The sequence below is a fragment of the Psammomys obesus genome, unplaced genomic scaffold (assembly GCF_907164565.1).
Source record: "Psammomys obesus unplaced genomic scaffold, mPsaObe1.curated_primary_1811, whole genome shotgun sequence".
In the NCBI taxonomy this organism is placed as follows: Eukaryota; Metazoa; Chordata; class Mammalia; order Rodentia; family Muridae; genus Psammomys; species Psammomys obesus.
Window position 1 is genome coordinate 35,087,740 of NW_026596073.1, and position 21,982 is coordinate 35,109,721.

A 21,982-nucleotide genomic window follows, 5' to 3' on the forward strand; every position below is an offset into this window, starting at 1 on the left:
AACTTTCAAGGAATAAAACAATGAAAAATACGTAAGGATTTGAAGGAAAATGTGTCATCTATATAAGTGTTCTGGAGAAAATATTAAAGGCAAAGATTTTGGGCCAGCTAAACCATATAAGTAAGGAGAAAGTCCTCAAATTGTGGAAAAAAAAAAAAGAATAAACACATTCTCCTTTACTCTCTGTCGATCATTAAGACAAAATAATAAGATGCACAAAGAATGGGCAGTATCTGCCTCAGTTTTGGCTACAAGGAACCTTGGAACAAGAGGCTCATAACCTAATAATGTCATGTCTTGAAGGTGCTGAACCGGCTCAGAATTTATTAAAGTTTACATGTAACTTGACTTCTAATTCAGATTGCAGTTAACTATACTGTAAGCAAACCTTCTTCACTTTTTTTCTGCCCATGACTTTGTGATTTTAACACAGGTTTCAATCAGAGTTAAGGACTCAGAGTTAGGGCCATTTCATTGACTGAATGGGGCTTGTGTCACCAATCGTACAAAAGTAACAATGATGGATCTCTTAAATACAAAGTATTCAAAATTCAGAATGAATGGGAGGAAAGAGACAAACACAGAGCCAGTCCTCTGGCATTTGATTGTGCTGTTTTACTGTGTTTCAATTCTTAGACTTACTCATATGGAAATATTTTATCAAAATTGCCGTGTGCCAAAATTACCGATATAGCATGTGTTTTGCCTAAATTTTAGGACACAAAAATATTGGCCCTTTCCAAAATTTCCTCAGAGTTAAATTATTATGACAAGTCATTGTCTACTGACTGACTAAGCACCACCCTCAAAATACAATGCTTCAATTATTGGTATTCAAATGTTTGAAATATTAATAAAACTACTTAAGATTTTTAAGTGGTGGGCTTTGAAGTGGACGTTTCTGGTTTCTTTGGAAATTCAGTTGTGTCACCTGAATATGTTTTTGTTGTTGTTGTTTTGGTCCCTAGTGTGGGATGTGGGACCAAAACACCTCTCAAAACAAACAAACAAACAAACAAACAAAACCCCCCAAAAAACAAAAAACAAAACAAAAACAAAAACAAAACAAAAAAATTCAGCCCCATGAAAAGGTGTGTGATGTTTGTCAGCTGGAAACGCCCTCATGCAAGGGACATGGTTTTGCCAGTTGGGAAACATCCTCTTGTGTACTCTGTGAAGGGGTAAGTAGAAGCCCACAGGCAGTGAGACAACGCATTTTCATCACTGTGCTTTGAACCAGTTCTCACTGCTTTGCTGGTTTTCACGGAGGGAAGCGCTCCAGAGGACTTTTCTTGATGTCTTGGCTGAGCTCTGCTGCTCTGTGGACTTCTGCCTTTGGGGGAGTCTTGCCGCTTTGGCTGAGTGGTACAACTGTTTCTGCTGTTTGCTGCTGCTGCTGCTGTGGTTTGGTGATTTGCTGCTTTGCTGTCAGGACTGCTGCTGTCCTGATTAATGAGATAGCTGTATCCCAGAGAACCCAATGACCCTTATCACCAGGAAGTAGCTGAAGAGGTCTGCAGACCCTTTCCCTTCTAACCTACTCCATAAGGTTGGGGGATTGGAAGGGAGGTAGAGGTCTTTAAGAACCTTAAATACAGTACGTGTTTGAAAAATCTAAGCCTATAGGACTTGTATTTCTGCATCCAAATATCATCCATGAAAATACAAATGGATTTGAAATAATTAACTAAAACTTTATTAACCAAGATTTTATTTAAAAGAGATGAAATATAAGCTTATTTTTTTGGATTCTCTTTTTATTTTTTATATTAATTATAGTTTATTTACTTTGTATCTCAGCTGTAGCCCTTCCCTCATTCCCTCCCAATCCCGCCCTCCCTCCTTCATCTCCTCCCATGCCCCTCTCCAAGTACACGGATAAGGGAGGTCCTCCTCTCCTTCCATCTTATCCTTCCATAGCTTATCAGGTCTCATCAGGACTGGCTGAATTGTCCTCTGTGGCCTGGCCAGGCTGTTTCCCCTTCAGGGGGAAGTGATCAAAGAGCCAGCCACTGAGTTCATGTCAGAAGCAGTCCCTGTTCCTCTTACTAGGGAATCCACTTGGATACTGAGCTGACATGTGCTACATCTGAGCAGGGGTTCTAGGTTACATCCATTAATGGTCTTTGGTTGGAGTATCAGTCTCAGAAAGACCCCTGTGCCCAGATATTTTTGAAAACAAATTTCTCTGCTCTCAAGAATTTAAGGAGAGTTCTGTCTGAACAATGTAAGGAGAAAGAGACCATGACTACCTTCTTTCCTTATAATATGTACTAAGTGATTAAAAATCACATACATTTTAACAAACAAATCAAATAAAAATAGGCAAAAATGTTAGCTGGTGATATGCTTACAAATTCTACTTCCCCTAGAAGCTGGAAAGATCTCAGGAATTGAAAGAAAAACATGTTTTACCATTCCCATCAATTTTGTAGTGTTTTCAGAGCAGTTTTCAATACAGCATTAAAATTCAAATTCAAAGTGGTCTATAGATACAAAGAACTTATAAATACATATAGCTTCTATGAAACAGACAAGCGAGTGGCATTTTCAAGTCAAACTTTATGTATGTGGGTTAGAAATGAAGGAATGTAAATACTCCGTTCTGATTTGCATCCATTTACAAATCAGAGCTGGAGCCTCATAAATTTCATATTAAATGATACATAAATATCATAGGTTAAAGGACAAATTTTCAATGCAGCCTTGTGCTCCCAAAGAGAATTACTGAAGCTAGTAAAATGAAATAGCTAATGCCCCCAGTATTATAGATATATAATCTGTAGATATTTGAAGTAGACTCTAAAAAGCCCATGATATTTTCTGCTGGATACGTAAACAAGTTTCTAAATTTGGAAGCAATATTGTATTCATCTAATTTTCTTGCAAGTCTTAAACAGGTCTCCAGAGTGGAGGCACCAACCATTGCCTGAAACGAGATGCCAATCATTCTCAGAGCTGTTCGTGTTGGAGAATGTCAGCCATCTCCTCTCCTCTTATCAGCAACTGGATTTATGTCAGAGAAGCTTTGGTTAGTATTCAGAGAAGGAGACACTGGCTGCTACTAGATACAGCAGGAGACCAAGTTGCATCTCTCATACATTTGTCTACAACTCTCACCCAAAATATCTGATAAAGCTCTGTAACATGCATGACCTCCACTAGATGCAATATTAAAGGGCACTGAAGCAAGTAGCTGGAATGTGGTCTGTCTGAAGTCACTCCTGCTCTGCTCAGGCACATAATTCTCATTCCCAGAATGCATTTGTACAACCTGGGAAAACAATGTAAATGAATGCATACAACATTAGTTCACATTATAGATTTTAAATTGCCCTGTTGCATATGAAATTCTATTTTCACTTCCATATACTTCCCTCTTGTTCATTTTTCTTTCATTTACACCTTTGTTTTTCAAAGGCTGTTCACTATCCACCTTGACTTCCTTTCTTCATGATGTATTTTATCAAACCTAGGTTGAAGAGGAAGACCAGTGCCCTCATGGAGGGATAAATGGTACTACTTTTCTTCTATAACTCTTGCCTTTTTGTATGCTTTATCATGCCTTGCTTCTTGGCAGAGTTATTTAGAAGAGCCTTTGAGTTCATCATAATGCTATCCTCAGGGCCCTTATCCTCTGTCTTAAGGTGATGCTATTTCATAAAGAATTTCATTCAATTCTCGAGTTACAAAACCATTTTTAAATGGGGTTCAGACCTTTTTTTTTAAAAGTTGAATTCAATTCTATAATACAGAAAGTTACTTTCATTTTTATAAAGTGTGGAGAGTAAGTCTCACTGGGAAAAAATCCTCTCATTTGGTTTAAGACAGATGAATAATAAAGAGAGAAAAAGATAACTGGATTGTTAAAATTTGACTGCAAGGAGAAGATAATTTAAACTCAAGAGCTGTCAGCACAGAATAGAAGGAAGATGATAAAATGCAGATCAGAGATACTCCAGGCAAGTGAGAGTTCTGAATGAACATCTAATAATACCGAACAACCCGTGGACATTTTGAAACATTAGGAGGCCAGCCACTAAGAGCATCTTTTCCTATAGTTTGTATTTTACTCAGCCCAAAGGTGTCACAATAATTCATGTTTGTGTGTACACATGTCTGTAGGTATGTGTGTGTGAATGTACATACCTCCAGTTTTTTTTCCGATCAGGTACACTTCTCTCTGTATTTCTCTGTCATTCTCTTTTTGGACAAGGTCTCCCACTGGCCAGGAACTCGCCAAGTCAGCTGGGATGCCTGGCCAGTGATTCCCCAGTAATCAGTACCCACATCCTCACCACTGGTGTCCCGAATGTACAGCGCCACACTTAGGCTTTTGCACTAGTTCTAGGGACTGAACTTAGGTTTTTATTATATTCAAGGCAACAGAAAACAGTAAAATAACAGCCACTGGAAGTCAGGTATGAAAAGGCAAAAATCTTCTTTCAGAGACTTTCCAGTGCAGAGGTTTTGATAAGACTAACAAACAAAAACAAAACAACAACAACAACAACAACAACAACAAAGCCCTTGGGGTGACCTTCTCACCCAGAACCAACCAAGCCAAGGAAGGCCCTGGGATGTGGGCCTAGGAGTAGCTCTTCCTGGAAGCAGACTTGGTCATTCCTGTTATAGCCTTTCCAGGTAAGCAGTATGCAACAGGAAGTCTTAGAAGCTTCTGCCGAGACTTTCAAAGGAAAGCTGAAGAGGCCAGGCAGAGCGTTGCTGGTTAGGAGCTCTGCATTACAGATCCGTGCAGAGGGTACACTGTGAATTCGTGAGACTGATAAAATTGCAGTGGAGACCCCAAAAAGTTAAAGATCAGAGATAGCGTGGGGTACACGAAGTTGATGGTTTTATGCCTTCCAGCCCAGCAGGGTATCCATGTGGAAATGCCCAGAAAAGCTGGAAGGATGGCCTCCTGCTACAGTGTAGCCTGGAAACTGCACAAGCTGCTATAAGGGTTTATATTTTTTCATACTGGTTTCAGTTTTGCTCTGAGCCAGTTTATATTCTGCTATCCTTGGCTGCGTAACTTGCTTCACTGCTGTAGTTTGGTGTGTCTTACAAAGTAGGATCGCAGATCCTTTTCTCAGAGGAAGCTTTGGATTTGGACATTTGGGCAACTGCTGGGACAGTTACAGTGGAGACTTACGGAGATTGTTGGACCCATTTTTATTATTATTATTATTCATTCTGAGATAGATATACACAGAATCTAATTTTTGGATCTTGTGGGGGAAGCCTTGGAATTAAGCAGGGCTGTTGGAAGGTGGCAAAAGCTTTAGGGCAGGACCCAAAGGGATGTTTTCAGATTACTGAAAAACAGGAGATTGCCTCTTTTTTGGCTTACTGAAACATACTAATGTTTAAGAATGTCAACATGACTTATTGTAAAATAAAGTCAATTCCTCAGGCTCCTGAAGTTTACTTACTAATACACAATTAAAGAATTTGCATTAGCGTTCTGAAAAAAAAAAAAAAAACCTATTATCTTTCTCAACTATCATACCAGTATGGCTATCATTATTATGTTGGGTTTATTAAAATCTGGTGAACATTTCTGGTTTTTTGACACATTTTGAACTATTTCAAGTGCATTTGGTTATATGAATTCTTGACAGATTAGATAAAACTCATCTCATTCCATTAGTTTTTGTTGCATTATCCACCGGAATATCTTTAATAACCTTCCAAAATCATCATGATTTTTTACTTTTTGAAATGTCAATTTGTCAACTCATATTTTTCTAGATAATTTCATTTTCTTCCATGTTTCACATGCGCTTCCATAGAAGAGTAAGCAGAAATTCTGCATGAGTTTTATTAAGACTTCACTTTTATTTAAAATTTCTTAAAACTTCTTCCAAGACTGGCTTGTGTCCGTTCATGCCAAAACATAAGAGTGACCTGCAATCTTGACGTTTCAAACATGAGAAAAATCTATATTTAGAAACATTGACCAAAGATGCATCTGCTGCAACTATGATTAGAATCAGATCTACACACATTTAAAAAAAGAAGATAATAAAAAATACTACAAATGTCTATATTTGGCTCCTGTTATAATAAGCAATAGATCATCTTTGTACTTTTTCCTATTCTAAATTGTGAAACAATGCAAGAAAGGGAAAATATACATGACAAAGTGTAATGGCATCCTCCCACGCCTGTTTCCCCACCTCAACAAATCCCAGTACTTTTTAGAACACAAGTTTTTACCTTTTGTGTGTGTGTGGGGGAGGGGGTTATGTGCATTTATATGTGCGTGATGGCAAGTCTTGGGGCTTATGCACAGAAGTCAGAAGACTACTTAGGGAACTTGATCTTTCTGTCTACCATGTGAATTCGAGGGATCAAAATCAGGCTCAGTGGCAGGTGCCTTTGCACTCTGAACCATCTCCCTGGCCAGCCTAGTGATAAATGAAGCTTTCAACACAGTGATAGTATTAGAGATGGGGCCTTTCGGTGCCTACATAATTACATATTGAGTATATACCTTTCCTAATGGGGTAAATGTCCTTTAAAAACGACTATATGAACTGCCCTGCCCCTCCTACCATATGACAGTGAAAAACTACCATAAATGATGAGCAAGAAAGAGCTCTCTAATCAAAGAACAACTTTGTTAATGACTTGGGGCTGGTTTTCCATCTTACAAAGCCACGAAAAACAGTCTTTTACTGCTCATCACCTACCTGGTTAATAGGCATGAACTCAGTGACAAGCTCTCTGATCACCTCCCCCTGGGGGGTGCAGCCTTGCCAGGCTAGAGAGGAAGACAATGCAACCAGTCTTGATGAGACCTTATAAGCTAGGGTCAGATAGAAGGGGAGGAGGACCACCCCTATAAGGGGACTAAGGGAGGGGCATAGGGGGAGAAGAGGTTGGGAGGGTGGAATTGGGGAGACATGAGGGAGGGAGCAACAGCTGGGACACAAATTGAATAAATTGTAATAAATGATAATAATAAAAAGAATTAAAAATAGAATATGGATCATTATCTCTAATCTTATTGTCATTGAAATGTAGAGTAATTTTTCTTGTACCTCCCCAAAGATTTTGCTTTATTTCCTTAGTTAAAGTGTTAAAAAAAAGAGCACAGAAAATGCTCTACAACCATGTACACAGCTTTCAAAGTGAAGCTGTTACATTTTATTACATCTTACACATTTTTTTATGTATGTAAAGAATGGGGTGATATTTGGTCTTTTTTATCTAGTTATCTATTAAGAGTACATTTATTACATGACTGAAAGAATTAGAGTTGGCTGATATTCTAAGTAAACAACAAAACCAGCCTTTAATACTGTTTGTAAATGTCTTTGTTGAGACTTGGCTTTACAACTCTGCATTTTGATTGGTTGTGGGCTTCCCCCCCCCCTGGGAAAAAGCAGAATAAATGGTCAACCTTGAAAATATACAAATCAGTAACGTTATACAGATTGAGGAGATCATATTTAGGAAAATATATGTATATGCATATATAAATGCAACATTAATGAAAAAGGATGTCACAGATTTCAAGAAGAGTAAATATGGAAGGTATGTAGGAAGGAAAGGGAAGGAGGAAATGAGGTATTATAGAACAATCACAAAATAAATAATTTAATTATGTTATATATACACACAGCATTTATTTAAATATTTATATTGGGAGGACTTAGCAAAATAACACTATTTTATAAAGTTCATAGTTTGCACAGAAAAATCTTTTGGCTGCATGTGTCTATACTACTGTAGATCCTCCTGTTTTCATCTATCGATTACAACACGTATAAGAGACACTGTTGCTCTCTCAGTTCTGTGTGGAGCTTGGTAAGCCCATGAACACTCACACTTCAGCCTCTTCCTGTCTACATTGTAAACCTACAAATTCAGAGAAATTAATACTTTGAGACATGGATGATTAAACATGGGAAAAAGAGTTGGAAGACAAATATCCTTCCTCTTGCCTCAGAAGTAGCTCTTGCTCTTTAGTAATAATCTTCCAGGCTACTGCATGACTTAACTGTTTCTCACATGTGACAAATTTCGTGCAGAATTTTCTGAAATTTTTTTCTGTCCCTGAAGCCTTGTTGCATCCACATGACTTTGTATGTGTTCTCAGTCTGCTTTTATCAAAATCACTTTGAGGGTAATTTTTTTATTCAAGCATAATAGGAAACCAACTCTCAAGGAGCATTATTCTAGAGACTTTTTTTTCTAAGAGAAAAGTCTCCTAAAGGTCTGAACACCTAAAGACCCATAAAGTAGAGAAACTTGCAACATTCTAACTAAAAAAATCTCTCTGAATTGCTTTCCAAGTTCAAGGCAAAGGCCCTTCATGCTGCTGAACTTTTCTAAAGTGAAGTAGAATGAGTTTGTTGATAATAAATCAAAGCATGCAGTCTACCTTAACATGTAAAATCCTACCCACTACCTGGTTCAGCTATGTTGTAGCTTCTATTTTCTTCCCTTCTCTCCGACTCACAGTATCAAACAAAGCTTCGCAGAGTCTCTCATACTTCTTGCCTCCTTGTTGACTTTACACTTGGTTTCTTTGCATTTCTGAAGGATTTCCAACCCCTCAGTGAAACCTCTAGGAGGGGCTGCCATGAGAGCATAGTTAGGCTATTTGAAATCCTTGCACATTATTGCTTAGACAGCTTATTTGGGACCAGCAGCACGACTGCACCTCACAAAGCCCTTATCTGACAGTGGCCATCACTCATGACTCTTCAAACATTGAGTAAATGTGTATTTAATATGGGTTTTGGTTTTAAAGTGAAAAAAGTTTAAAGTTATATCATTAACTCTATCCTTTGTAAACAGTTGATAGCCAAAAGTAAGTTTATGCATACACTTTTCATCACTGTCTCTATCATTACTGCATATACAACTATTAGTGTATAAGGGGTCTTTGACATAGGTAGAGTTAGAGCTTTATTCAGACATGCTCTCAAGGAGCCCTCAAGAAGTTTACAGTCTATAAAATTACCTTTGTCAACTGCCTAGAAACCTCAGATACCTTGGTTTCTAAAACCTCCATTTCACTTAGACTAGAAAAACATTCAGAAGAAGAAAAGAAGATATTTGAGAAAATTTGTGTGTTTAAAAATTGTAGACCATAAGACAAGCTATTTAAAACTGTAATTTGGACACAGTAGATTTCGATAGAATTCTCACTGTCTCCTCAAGTTCTTCCTCACTACTCTCTTTTGGAGAGTGCCGTGTATAAAACATTGGATGAGTTTAAGCATGGTGTTTTTCTCCAGGCGTGACGAGAACATCCCATTACCACCTTAGAGTAGAAATTGCTTTGGCCTGGTAGTCAGGCAACTAACTGAGCAGAATACTGCTGTGGTAGCTAGTCTGTGGTAATAGTAACAAGCAATTTACATTCCGGAATAGGAGGGATGAGCAAAAGATGATCACAGGACCCTCACAGGATGCCAGCCATTGCTTCCTTATGATCTCCACCACCCAGCTACAAATGATCTTTTTGATGGAGTATATAGGAAAGTGGAAGGTGAGTTGAAAGCAGGCTCCATGATGCAACATTCGTAAGGCTGCCATCATCTATAATGAGGTGGGAATTTACAGTTACATAGAGATGTTTTATAGTCACTTAGGTTCCTATGAATAACCCTTCACCTATACTCTGGAAGCAAGCCCAGTGAGCCTAGCAAGCTCAGTTTCATCTTGTTTGAGTTTGGTGAAATCTTTACTCTGGCTGTTACTCATGTTTAGATGAATAGACTTTTGTTCACATTACTTCAGAAAAAACCTAATTTAGCAGGTTAAGAAGTATAAAGTACTTCCTTATTTTGATAGTTTGCTTATGCACAAGAATCCATTTGCTTACTTATCAAACATTGAACATATGTCTTCCAATGACCATGACATAGGTGGTAATTGACAGAATTTAGTTTAGATCTAAATGGAGAAATTTTTAACAGTCTTTGTCTGAAATGAGTTAAATGGACCACTGAGGAAAGCAGGTAAAACCAGTTATAGAGCCCTTAAAAATAGCAATAGGAAGAATAGTTTGTGAGTAAAGAAGGGTGGCTAAAAAGTATCTGTTAACACACTATAAAATACATATATGGTATCAATCCATGTTCAATTTGCATTTAAAAATCCAAACAAATAGTCTCTTACAGTAGCTCTTTGTATGAGTGTGTGTTTGGTGTGTGTGTGTTCATGTGTGCATTCAGAGGTCAATTTTCTCTCTCAATTGCTCTTCACTTCGTTTTTGCGACATCATTTCTTACAGGGATGTGATGCTCACTGATTTGATTATGTTGTGTGGCTAGTGAACCCCAGAGGTTCTCTTGTTGATGCCTTTCCAGTGTCAGGAATCCAAGCACCTGCCACTATGCCCAGCCAAGGAGAAAAGCAAGATCCTCATGCTTGATTGCAAGCACTTCACTAACTGAGCCATCTTCCAGATCCCACAGCAGTGAATTAAGTTAACTTGTGTATACTAATTGGAAATAAAAGGTGGAGAATGAGGAACATAAAAGGGGGAGTTCATATTCTTTCATCAAGGTTGCAGTCTAGGCCCTGTAGAGATAAGACACAGTAGATTGAGGGAAGTTCTGTCTAAAGACATTTCTTGGATTTTTGGCACGGGGCAGTGACCTGAAAATAAGGTTTGAAGAGTGATTTGCTCTTGTACATCAGAAAGCTCATCACACTCATTAATAGTCTCTTCTAAGTGGTGCCAAAACAAGTCAAAGCAAGAAGACCAACCACAGAGAGCAATCCCCAGGGGCCCTGAGTACAGGCTTGGAGCAGCAATGAGAGAAAAAAAAAATAGAGGGATAGAAAATCAAGAAAGAGAAGGATCCAAACTGTAAAATGAAAGTTCAATGCAGAGAAATTCACACACATCCCGACGTAGAAAGATCTGTGCAAGTGATTATGCAAATGAAGAGAAAGGGGTTAAAGGTTGAAGTTTCTTACAAGCAAAAATGCCCATAGGCATTATCACATGCCAGATTGGAGTTCATTACTAAAGATATGATTAGAATCAATGCTACAATGTCAGGAGTCATCCAAATGGAGAGGCTGGCTTATGAAAAACAATAACAGAATTAATGAAGGGGTTTTAACCTTTAAGTTCAACACATATTTAATTCTGTTTGTCTGAGCAAAACTTAAATATAGGGGAAGCAATTTGTTGTTAAAGCTGTGTAAAGTGCAATAATTATTATGCTAATAAGTCTGGATAAGTACAATCCCTTGCTTTATAAATGTCATAGATTAAAAATGGATACTACTAATAATTAGAGCAATGATGATTTTATGATTTTTAATAGAGATCATTTTATTCCAGTGTTAATTGTCTTTTAAAAATTTAACAGTTTTATTTTAATTATGTGTAGTAATATATAAGAATTTGTGCCATCACAAAATTATACTTATAACACGGTACGGCCATATGCTAGGTATTTAAAAGACATGAAGTTTTTTACATTTTTCTAGAAAAATAGCTGTTGAAAATGCTATGAGAGACACTTTTATAGGAGCACAATTTGCTTTAACAGTCATTGCTCTGGGTTTTAGATATTGAAATGAAGGCTGTTCATGCCTAAGTGGCTCTCATATTTTGAATCAATTATCTCTGGTATTTGCAATTAGCGTGCTGGTCACTTTTTAGCTGCACTCAAGTTTGAAATGTTCAGATTAGGTAGAAGAAATTAACTCATTTGTGACCTTTAGCATGAATAATGTGCTTTTCCAAGATTTCAGATTAACATTGAAAGTAATTCAATTTTATAAGCCAACTGGTTGCAGAAAGTTGGGTTGTGCAGTGTTTGGGGGAAGATGAATATTTTATAGCACATTAAAAAGTCTTCCTAATTTTTCTATCTAAATATTTCATAAATGATTTCCCTTCTCTCCCTCTACCCAGAATGAAACTTTCCCGATTCAGCCCCTGAATCATCTTTCCTATCACTTTTGCTTTTAGTACTTCAGTCCATTTATGTCTGATTGTTACTATCTAAACAAATCTGGCCTCCTCCATCATTTCTTCCTAAATAGCCTTCTCATTTCTGTCTGTTCCCACAAATGAAATTCTATTTTGATCCCATCTTCAGCAAGATATTTTGACCCTATCTCTGTAAGGAACTAGTTAGGTTTTGCCAGTAACCATTTAGATAGTAAGTTCTGGTTGGTGGAACAAAGAAAAGTCTGCTTGGAGCTGTGATGATGGTTCCCTTCGTAAAATGCTTGCTTTACAAGCACAAGGACCAGGTTTTATTCTGCCAAATCCACGTAAAAACAGTTCCAGGTTTGGTAATGAGTGCTGTAGTCCTCCTGCTGAGGAAGCAAAGATGAGCAAATCCTTTGGTATACCGGGTCAGCAAGTCGAGACAAATCCATAAGCCCTGGGCCAGTGACAGATCTTCTCTATGAAGCGCATGCACACATACACACACACACACACACACACACACACAGTCAGACTTTCTGGAGGAGACCTCTCTTTGGAGCAAGGTCAGTTGGAGGAAAGAGAAGGAGTGAGAAGTGGGGAGAATGAGTGGAAAGACCAGTCCTGCTCTGAGCCAGCCTTGTCATGCCTAGATATGGTTCCTATCATTGCAAAATGAAAACACCTTAAATAGAAGGAGCTAAAAGAATTCTAGAGAAGCTGAGTTGCAGCTTTTACCTGCAGAGCCCAGACTTTATTACTGATAACCTTTTATTTGCCATCCTCATTCTCTTCCTCACTCCCTGTCCTCTTTAAAACATTTTGAGTGAATTAAATGACTTTCAATTGTCATACGGGGAACCAAAACAGCTGAGATGAGCAAAATTAACCTGGGGAATGGAATGATGCATTCTCCCGCTTTTCTTTTTTTAATCATTGCTTGTATTCCACCAAAGACTAGTTAGAAGTAAAGAGAGGAGGCCGCAAACTACCATAATTGATGTAAATATGGCAAGCTATGAGGAGAAAACACTATGTAGGTTTGAGGTAACTGAATAAATAGCCTAACTCTATTTGCTAATTTAAAAAAAAAAAAAACAATGTAAGTTGGACAAGTAAGCATATCCATTTATTTTTTTTTTATGATAGAAGTATAAGTTGTGCTGTAGAGTGGATAATGATATATTTTTTTCTATTAAATTTGTATATTTTATATTAATTACAGTTTATTTACTTTTTATCCCAGCTGTAACCCCCTCCTTCATTCCCTCCCAATCTCACCTTTCCTCCCTCATCTCCTCCCCTTCCATCTGACCCTAGCTTGTCAGGTCTGGTTTAAAAAATACATATTCATTGTCTTACAGGGTATGCCCAGATTCTGGGCATAGCCCTTATGCTATTGGTCAGGACTGAATTCTTCTCTAGAGTATCATGTGTGGAAAAACCATTTCTAAGGTCATTCAAGTTGTTCGCAAATGTTTTTCTTGTGTTTCTGAGACTGGAGGAATTGGCTTCTTGCTGGTTGTCACAAAAGACTGCTTGTGGGGTGCTGCTTTTGGTTGTCAGATCTTTGTTTACCTCTTCCTAGCCTTCATGAGAGTCACACTTCCAGGTAGATAACAAGATAGGATCTCATTAATTTATCCACAACTTATCATGGAACCTATGACATGGTCCATTGTTAGAAAGAAGTCGCAGTCATTGGTCCCATTCATGTTTAAGGAGGGGAATTATTTAATTTTAACACTTGGCACTGGAGATGATATTGGGCATCATGTAATTTTTAGGTGCTTAATGACATAAGGTGATGAAGAAACAAGTCAATTGATATTATTTAGAGGACAACCTTAGATGCAATTCTATGACACTGGGAACTAAAGTAGAGCAATTGGAAGACTATCAGTTACTTGCCATGTTGTGACAAAGTACTGACCCAAAGCAACTTTAAAAAGGGAGGGAATAGTTCAGTTTACAGCTGGAGTGATATTGCTTATCATGGCAGGGAAAGGCATGCTGGGTAGGAGTGTGAGCTAGCTGGTCATAATGTGTCTGCAGAGAGTCATCAATCATGATGCCCAGCTCACGTTCTCCTCTTACTATTTTCAAGAAAACAACAAAGGTATGGTACTACCCACATTTGAGCTGGGTCTTTCCTCTTCTGTTACATCAGTCTGTAAATGCCTTCACAAACATGCTCAGAGGAATATCCTTTAGCAAATTCTAAATCCAGTCAAGATATAATGATGATTAACCATCAAGGGAAAAATCTTTGAGTTACTTTATTCTTTCTTAACATTACCTACATATTTACCAATGTTATGGTACTAGTTAATGGAGAACTATTTTGGTTAAGGTAAGAAAAATAATACTGTTGAATGTAGATGTTTCTATCTCCAAGAACAGTAGGAAAAAAAAAAAAAACAACACCATAATACTATCCTTAAAGTTTCTGCTATTGTATTGATTTGGTTCTGTTTCATTAAGTTTCATTCCCCTACCAAATAATTATATTTATGTTCATATTAAGTTAATATTCAGCAAAGATTCTTTTTTAAGATTTATCATATTTGTGTATGTTACATTTGTGTATGTGTGTGTGTATGAATAAATGAATGGGTATACAGGTACCAAGGGAGGCTACAATGGGTCATTGGTTCCCTTGAATCTGGATTTACAGGAATTTCTGAGTCACCCACTATATCTTCTAGTAAATGAACTCCACACAGTCCTCTGCTATGTCTCTTAACTGCTGAGTCTCCTCAGTACCTAAATACCTAAATGTAGATATTTAAATGCTCAATAAAATATATTTAGCACATACTTTAAAACGTTTTAGATTTTGAGTCAATATATAAAAGTGCCTGTTGTTATAGAGCAAGTTTTCTCCCTCTCAAATATGTGTGCACAACCTCATCACATTACTGTACGATCTTAAGCGGTGAGGTCTTTGGGGTGAAGAGGACTGGACAAGGTTATGAAAGCAGAATTCTCACCAGTGCTCTTATGAATCGAGTCAGGAGAAACAGTCTCTTTTTACTTTCTGCTGTGTGAATATACAGCGAAGAACCAGTAGTGACGACATGGCAATGGCCCTCAGTAGATACCGAGCATATCTGCACATTGACCTTAAACATCTCTGACTACGAGAAAGAACCATTCGTTGTGGGACTGCCCTGTCTCTGGCAGTCTGTTAGAGGAGCCCCGAATTTACAAAGATATCTATCAAGACGTTATGTGACACTAAGGACAGACTGGAAATTGATGCTTTAAATGATAGAATAAATCCATATCAGTAGATTCTACTTTTACTTATCTGCTAAGGAATCCATCTAATTCTAGGTTTATTTTTAACTTTTATCAGGATGTTGTGAAGCTCACATTAAAGCTAACTGTAGGAGAGCCAGAGAGGTGGCTCAGTGGAGACAGGTGCCTCGTGCCAAGCAACCTGAGCCTTATTTCCAGGACCCACATGATGGAAGGTGAGAACTGACTCTTGCAAGTTGTCCTCTGACCTTCACATGTGCACTATGCACACACACACACACAAGTAAGTGAATTTTAATTTAACCAGAGTGAACTGAGATATGCAGAATACTTTTGGAGGAGTCAGCTGTTAATAGCTCTGTAGCACCAAACCCTGTAATATTTATTAAGCATTAGTTCTAATTCGGTGTAGGAGACTCTGAAATTTACTAAGAAACATGCATGTTATCTCATTTAATCTATTATGTAGGCTTTATTGTCATCATTGTGCAGGTAAAGCAATGTTAAAGGATAGGGTTAAGTAAGCTATTCAAGGACACACACTGATGACAACCTGACTCCAGAGCTTACATGCAGAAAAACTCTGTAACACGCTTTAGAAGAACACAGTCTTACCTTGGACAGAGTCTACCGAGTATAACATACCAATTAATGTACACATAATGGCAATCATCATATAGGAGACAAAGAAGGCTCCTTAACAACTTGATGTACTCAGTGTTGGGACTAATAGGAATATGCGTTCATGACCTTGAGGTCCATTTCTTTAAAATTATTACTTTTCTTCAGAAGAGTTATATTGCTGATCCATGCTGATGTGTGTACATCTCCGGTAATGTTCATTTATTTTTCCAATTGCATGGAGTAGCTTTTTTAGGAAAATATGTTTTTGTATAGACTCTTTGGCATTGGTTATAAGAAAGCTAAAAGATGCATCTCTGTGTGATTTTTTTTTCATTTCTGATTGATGCCAGGAGCATGTACAAATATCCAAAATACCCACCGTTTATAAAGACAATTATATGATTTGCAGTGGAGCCTGGCTTCCAGTAACACAAATCCTTAGGATTCTAAGTGACACAGATCCACTAAAGGTGGGGCTGCTATCTTAGTATATATGGCAGACTGACAGCCAGTCCTTTGTGGCAGACAAGGTGGTGCCAACGGATGACATTTACAGATACAATCTTCAGGACACTGGAGATGACATGACTTTCCCTAGAACCCTTAGGGTGAATGTAGAGGAGCCTGAGCCTAGGAAAATAGGAGTCACTAGTCTATTCAGGAGACACGGGATGGGAGATAGTGCTTTTCCAGGCCCTGTAGGATCAAGACATATGATGCTGGATTTTGTTGCCAAAACTTAGAGATCTAGGTTTCTTAAATATGATTGGACTTTTCCTGGGCTCTGTGAGTACACTAGTTGCTGGGTTTGCAGGATGCTAATTAATTTGTTGTGGGACCCAGACAATCTTTATTCCAAGTTCCAGGATATAAGAACAGATGATCCCAAGACTTCGGGCATAGGTGCTGTGGTCACAGATTCCTGGACTATAGAGGAGAGCTTCTCTAAGTACCTCAGAGCAAGCACAGATACTGGGGGAGTTATCATGTACACTGGTATCTGTGATCCCAGCTGTGTTGGAAATGAACCTAGACATTCTCTAGGTCATGGAACTGAAAGGCTACTGATGTTAGGGCTTTTGGCTCAACCTTTTCCCAGATTCTTGTGGGCAGGCAAAGGGGATTAGAGGGCTTTGCAGCAGTAGCTAGTTTTCAGATCTGTAACTGGGAAGAAGATATTCTGTGCTTGCCTGGGGCAATTATGAATGGGAGTTGGGCTTGTGGCTACAGCAACAGCTGCTGATTTGAGGACATGGAGCCTTCTGTCTTCTGATCATCGAGGCATAGACCAAGCCAAGGTTCTCTCCTGCATCAGGCAGTTCTCTGCTTTCTCTAAGGTGAGGTCAGATAGTGAAAATAGCAGATGTTATTTTTCAGTCCAGGGAAGACCCTAGCATTCTCCTACAGTAGGTCTGCTGCAGACATTGGGTGTCTGGAATTTTCTCCTTATCTTGCTCAGCAGTGTACAATCCCCACACTGCCATGGAGATGGGATTGGAGTTACAGATGCTCTGCTCTGTTCTCTATGCTGCCTTCTTGATTCTCCATGCTGTTTTGTGTTCTGCTGACCCCCTCACCAAGTTCCAAAGTTCTCCCTCAACCAATTTCCCCAGGGCACAGCTTTCCCCTTGTTCTGTTTTTTCTTCAAAGCAGTTGGGTGTGGGGTACTGAGTCATGTTGGTGACTACCTTGAGTAAGCTGAGATATTAAGATAGCTCAGAAAATGAGAATTTTTATGGTTGTTTCTGTATTAATCCACATATTGTAATACATATGCTCACGTTGGCAGAGAGGGATCTAAAAACAAGCAGATTGGAAGAATACTAATTAGTATTTAATGTTGAACAGACTATTCTCCACTGTTTTTTGAGCATTTCTTATTGTAGTCAAAATTGGAGTTAGACATTGTTTAGTGCTATTGCATGACATAAAGATACCACTGAGTGAATAAAATAGACAAGCTTATGAGCCAGGCTCTCTGGTTTTTGAGGAAGTCTTAAGATTAACCACCTACAGATTAAATAGAACTAATATTTCCAGAAACAAATTAAATATTTCTAACACTAGAGTTGGGGAGAAAAATCCTTCAATGAAAGATTTCACTACAATTTAGAAAAAACATCATTTTGAGCGAGTTTTTCACTTGAAAATTCATTTACTGACCTCTCAGGGATGGTGGGTAAATGCGCTACTGTTTTGTAAATAGCTTTCAGTATGAAATGTGATAGGTATTTTAGAATTGTCCAAAAAGCAATCTTGAAACTTCAAGTAAAGTTAAAAAAAATGTCTCTAGTATTTGTGAGTGTCCTCCAAACTGTGAGAAACTGACAGCCTCTAGCAAACCAGTCCAGAAAAAAGCATCCATGCAAATTAGGAAATTTCCCACTAGTAGAAATAGAGACATTTAAGGACAGAAAGGGTAGGGACTGTTTAAGTTAACTCAGTAATACTTACTCAGTTTTAACACTCATCTTTTGGTATTCTCTGTTTATTTTCAGATATTTCTTAAATCACTTTCTGTTGTTTTCTCAGTAAGCCTAAGAAACAGGCCTTGTGGTTACTGAAACACAACCAAATGATCTTTACATTTCTAAATACAAAAGGAATTTATTTTAATAGACTGAGTAGTCTAATTTAAAAGTTTGGCAAAGTAAGTAATCTTTTTCATCTACACTAAGTACCTTTTTAAAGACAATGGTGTTTCCTTGATGCGTTTATGAGATGTGTAAAGCTCATGGTCAAAGACAGTTTTCAACATGTTCTCAAGCACTGCTTCCCCACGAGGCTGCTGTATAATTGGTGGCATGGGTTTATCGCTGTTTTGCTCCTAACTCAAAGTTGTTTCAATTTATGTGTAAATATAATCTTTCTTGTTTTAATGAGAAAGAAAAAGGCTTCTTTGGACAGGCTCCATAATTTTTTCCTTTGGTGTTCAAAATGTAGCAATTATTGGAACAAACAGAAAGATGAACAATATCAGTTGATTAACTGAGTTTCCCTTTTAAGTCATAAAATCCATTCCCATGGAAGGACATCTGAAACCAATAGACAGCTTTGGAATAAAAGCAAAGCAAATTCTCCCTTATTACATAATTAGGTCACAGGAGATTCACATTTTTCTTTTAAGTATCATATAGATTCTGGGGTGTATTGGCCACTACGAAAAATTCATTTTGAGCTCATGAAAGCTCAAAATGAATCTAAATTTTATTGATAATAACTTTAAACTATTTTTAACGTTTGAATTGGTAATTAGACAAGATTATTCTGAATTCATTGGTTGTTATCTAGTATCATCAAGAAAAGATTCCTTTTTAAACACGCAATTTTACATTTTTCTTTTTAATATTTGGTGCTAAAATAAAGAAAATTATTATTACAGTGTACATGAATCTATGTATGGGTATGTATGCATTTGTGTGTATTTTTAGTATGGATGACAATTTTGCCTCCTGTTTCCTTAATGAAAACATCATTTATCTTTTATCCCCTTCTGAGTTATTCACACATCTACATTCATATTTTTCATTGTTAAGTATTCGATAGAAAAATAGTTCAAAGAAAAACACTTGTCAATAATTTAATCAAAACTTGCCTTTTCTCCTTCCTTTTATCTCAAAGTCTATCTGAGTATGTGTCAAGTATAAATTATATATTTCACTTGTTTGATGTTTGAATGCAAACATTTATCTCAATGACATCATAGCTTTTTAGATAAGACAGCACATTGAAATTCTTTTTGACTTTGTAATTTTATACTGGGCACAGTTTGTTTTGTAATCAATAAATAGTATTCAGTATGGTGTGAAACTTATGCTTACATTTTTTAAAAATTTCTTTTGTTTGTTTTTCAAGACATGGTTTCTCTGTTTTAGTCCTGGCTGTAAAGGAACTCACTTTGTACACCAGGCTGGCCTCGAACTCACAAAAACCTGCCTGCTTCTGCCTCTCGAGTTCTGGGATCAAAGGTGTGCACCACCACCACCCAGCTACTTTTTTTTTTTTTACTTTATTTTTATTTTTTTAACTATTAATTACACTTTATTCATTTTGTATCCCCCCATAAGGCCCTCCTTCCTCCCCTCTTGATCCCACCCTTCCTCCCCCTTCTTCACGCATGCACCTCCCCAAGTCCACTGAGAGGGGAGGTCCTCTTCTCCTTCCTTCTGATCTTAGTCTATCAGATCACATCAGGAGTGGCTGCATTGTCATCTTCTGTGGCCTGGTAAGGCTGCTCTCCCCTCAGGGGGAGGTGATCAAAGAGCAGGCCAATCAGATTATGTCAGAGGCAGTCCCTCTTCCCATTACTATGTAACCCACTTGGACACTCAACTGTCATGTGCTACATCTGTGCAGGGGTTCTAGGTTATCTCCATGAATAGTCCTTGGTTGGAGTATGAGTCTCTGGGAAGTTCCCTGTGTTCAGAAAACAAGATTACAGCATTTTTACTTCTTTCATGTTTCATTTCAAATTCTTCTGGACAAGTATGCCAAGAATTACACTGACTGGAGATGTGACCTGGAAGTAGAAAAGCTTGGGATAGCATCTCAAAATTCTACAGGGCAGTATTTACTATAGCTTTTGGAACACAGCCTCAACCTTTGCATTCCCTTTTCTGATGAAGGCTTCTGTCTGAACTCTCAGTCACCAAATGCATTGCTCTTGAATTCCACTCTTGTCTTTTGATGCTCACCCTCCAGGAGAGACTACCAGTGACTTCACCTCTCTCCTTAACATACCAAAATCATCTTACTCATTCCTCAATCACACCTTCACATCCTATAGTGTTTGCTTTATTGATATTACACTGCACTACTTGCTAATATTACATCCGTCAGGTTAGTTAAATTCTCAGGAGCTCTCTTAGTTGAATTTTTATGAAGCAACTTTAGCACGCTTTTTACCAGGCTTACTGTGAGATCATGTATACTGACAGGATAGAGCAGTGCTCCAAACATGCTGATATTTACTCAGAGATACTGCCTTATTCTATGATACTGAATCTGGCCTAGGAAGGATGCATATATGGTTTCATGGAAGACAAAGGAATATTAGGATTACATATGAATCCAATGTTTTCAATAAGTCTAACGGACAAAAAAGAACAGTTCCCTGATGGATTTATCAGTTGGTGAAGCAGCAATGTGCTACTTTCTTGCTTTACTAGTCTAGTACAACCACAACTTCCTATTAAAATGGGTAAAAAAGACTTGGAAAGGAGCCTTTTGGGTTGTTACCCCAAGGGATCTCTGCATCAAGTTTCTATGTATCATATTCTGCATCCGATCTTTCTTCATTGTCAGTTCTGGCTTACTTCATATACTGTTGTTTAGCATCTGGATCTTTGAACAGCGTCTGGGCTGACTTCTCCTTACAGAGGTGATGCTTCCTCTGCAGATTGTTGTGGCTGTCTTCTTAAAGTCTTGCCATAACTGGACCTCCAGCTGTGCAGTGAGGCTTCGATAACTTTCTATGCATATGAAAAGATGAATCTTTTTGTTCACATATATTTTATACATGTGAAATCTGAGATTAGCTTACTTTCACAGAAATTCTATTATATAAGTAATGATTATGAAGTTCTACACAACGGTGTACAAGTTCTGTGATGAACCATCAGTCTGAGCTAACTTTCATTGGACGGAAGACTAACAGGTCTGGACAAAGATATTTTCATATAAATTGCATTTTACTAATTTAATTTGTTAAATTTGCATTTTTATTGTAGCTAAGGTTTTACTCTATCATATCCCAAACTCTGAAAAAAGAATCAATAGCTTAAAAGTCACTCATTGGAGCATGAAGATGATAAAACTGTTTGGTCACAAGCAGTGCAAAACAAAGTTGTATACAGTGATTAGGATTTGTGTGGAAATGAGGAATGTGGGGGTTGACGAGAAGGCCCAGCAGCGATACAGAGTTAATAAAATGTAACTAATGATAAAAATAAAACTATATAAAAAAAGACATCCTTCATATTAAAAAAAAAAGAAATGATAGTGTTCTTGCAGAGAACAGTGTGGTGCTGGTATTTTTAATACCAACACACGGGATCTTACAACAGCCTGTAACTCCAGCTTCAGGGGTCCAGCATCCAGCATCCTTATGCTCGCACGCACACTCACGCATGTTCGTGAGTGCACACACATACACTCACACTTAAAACACAG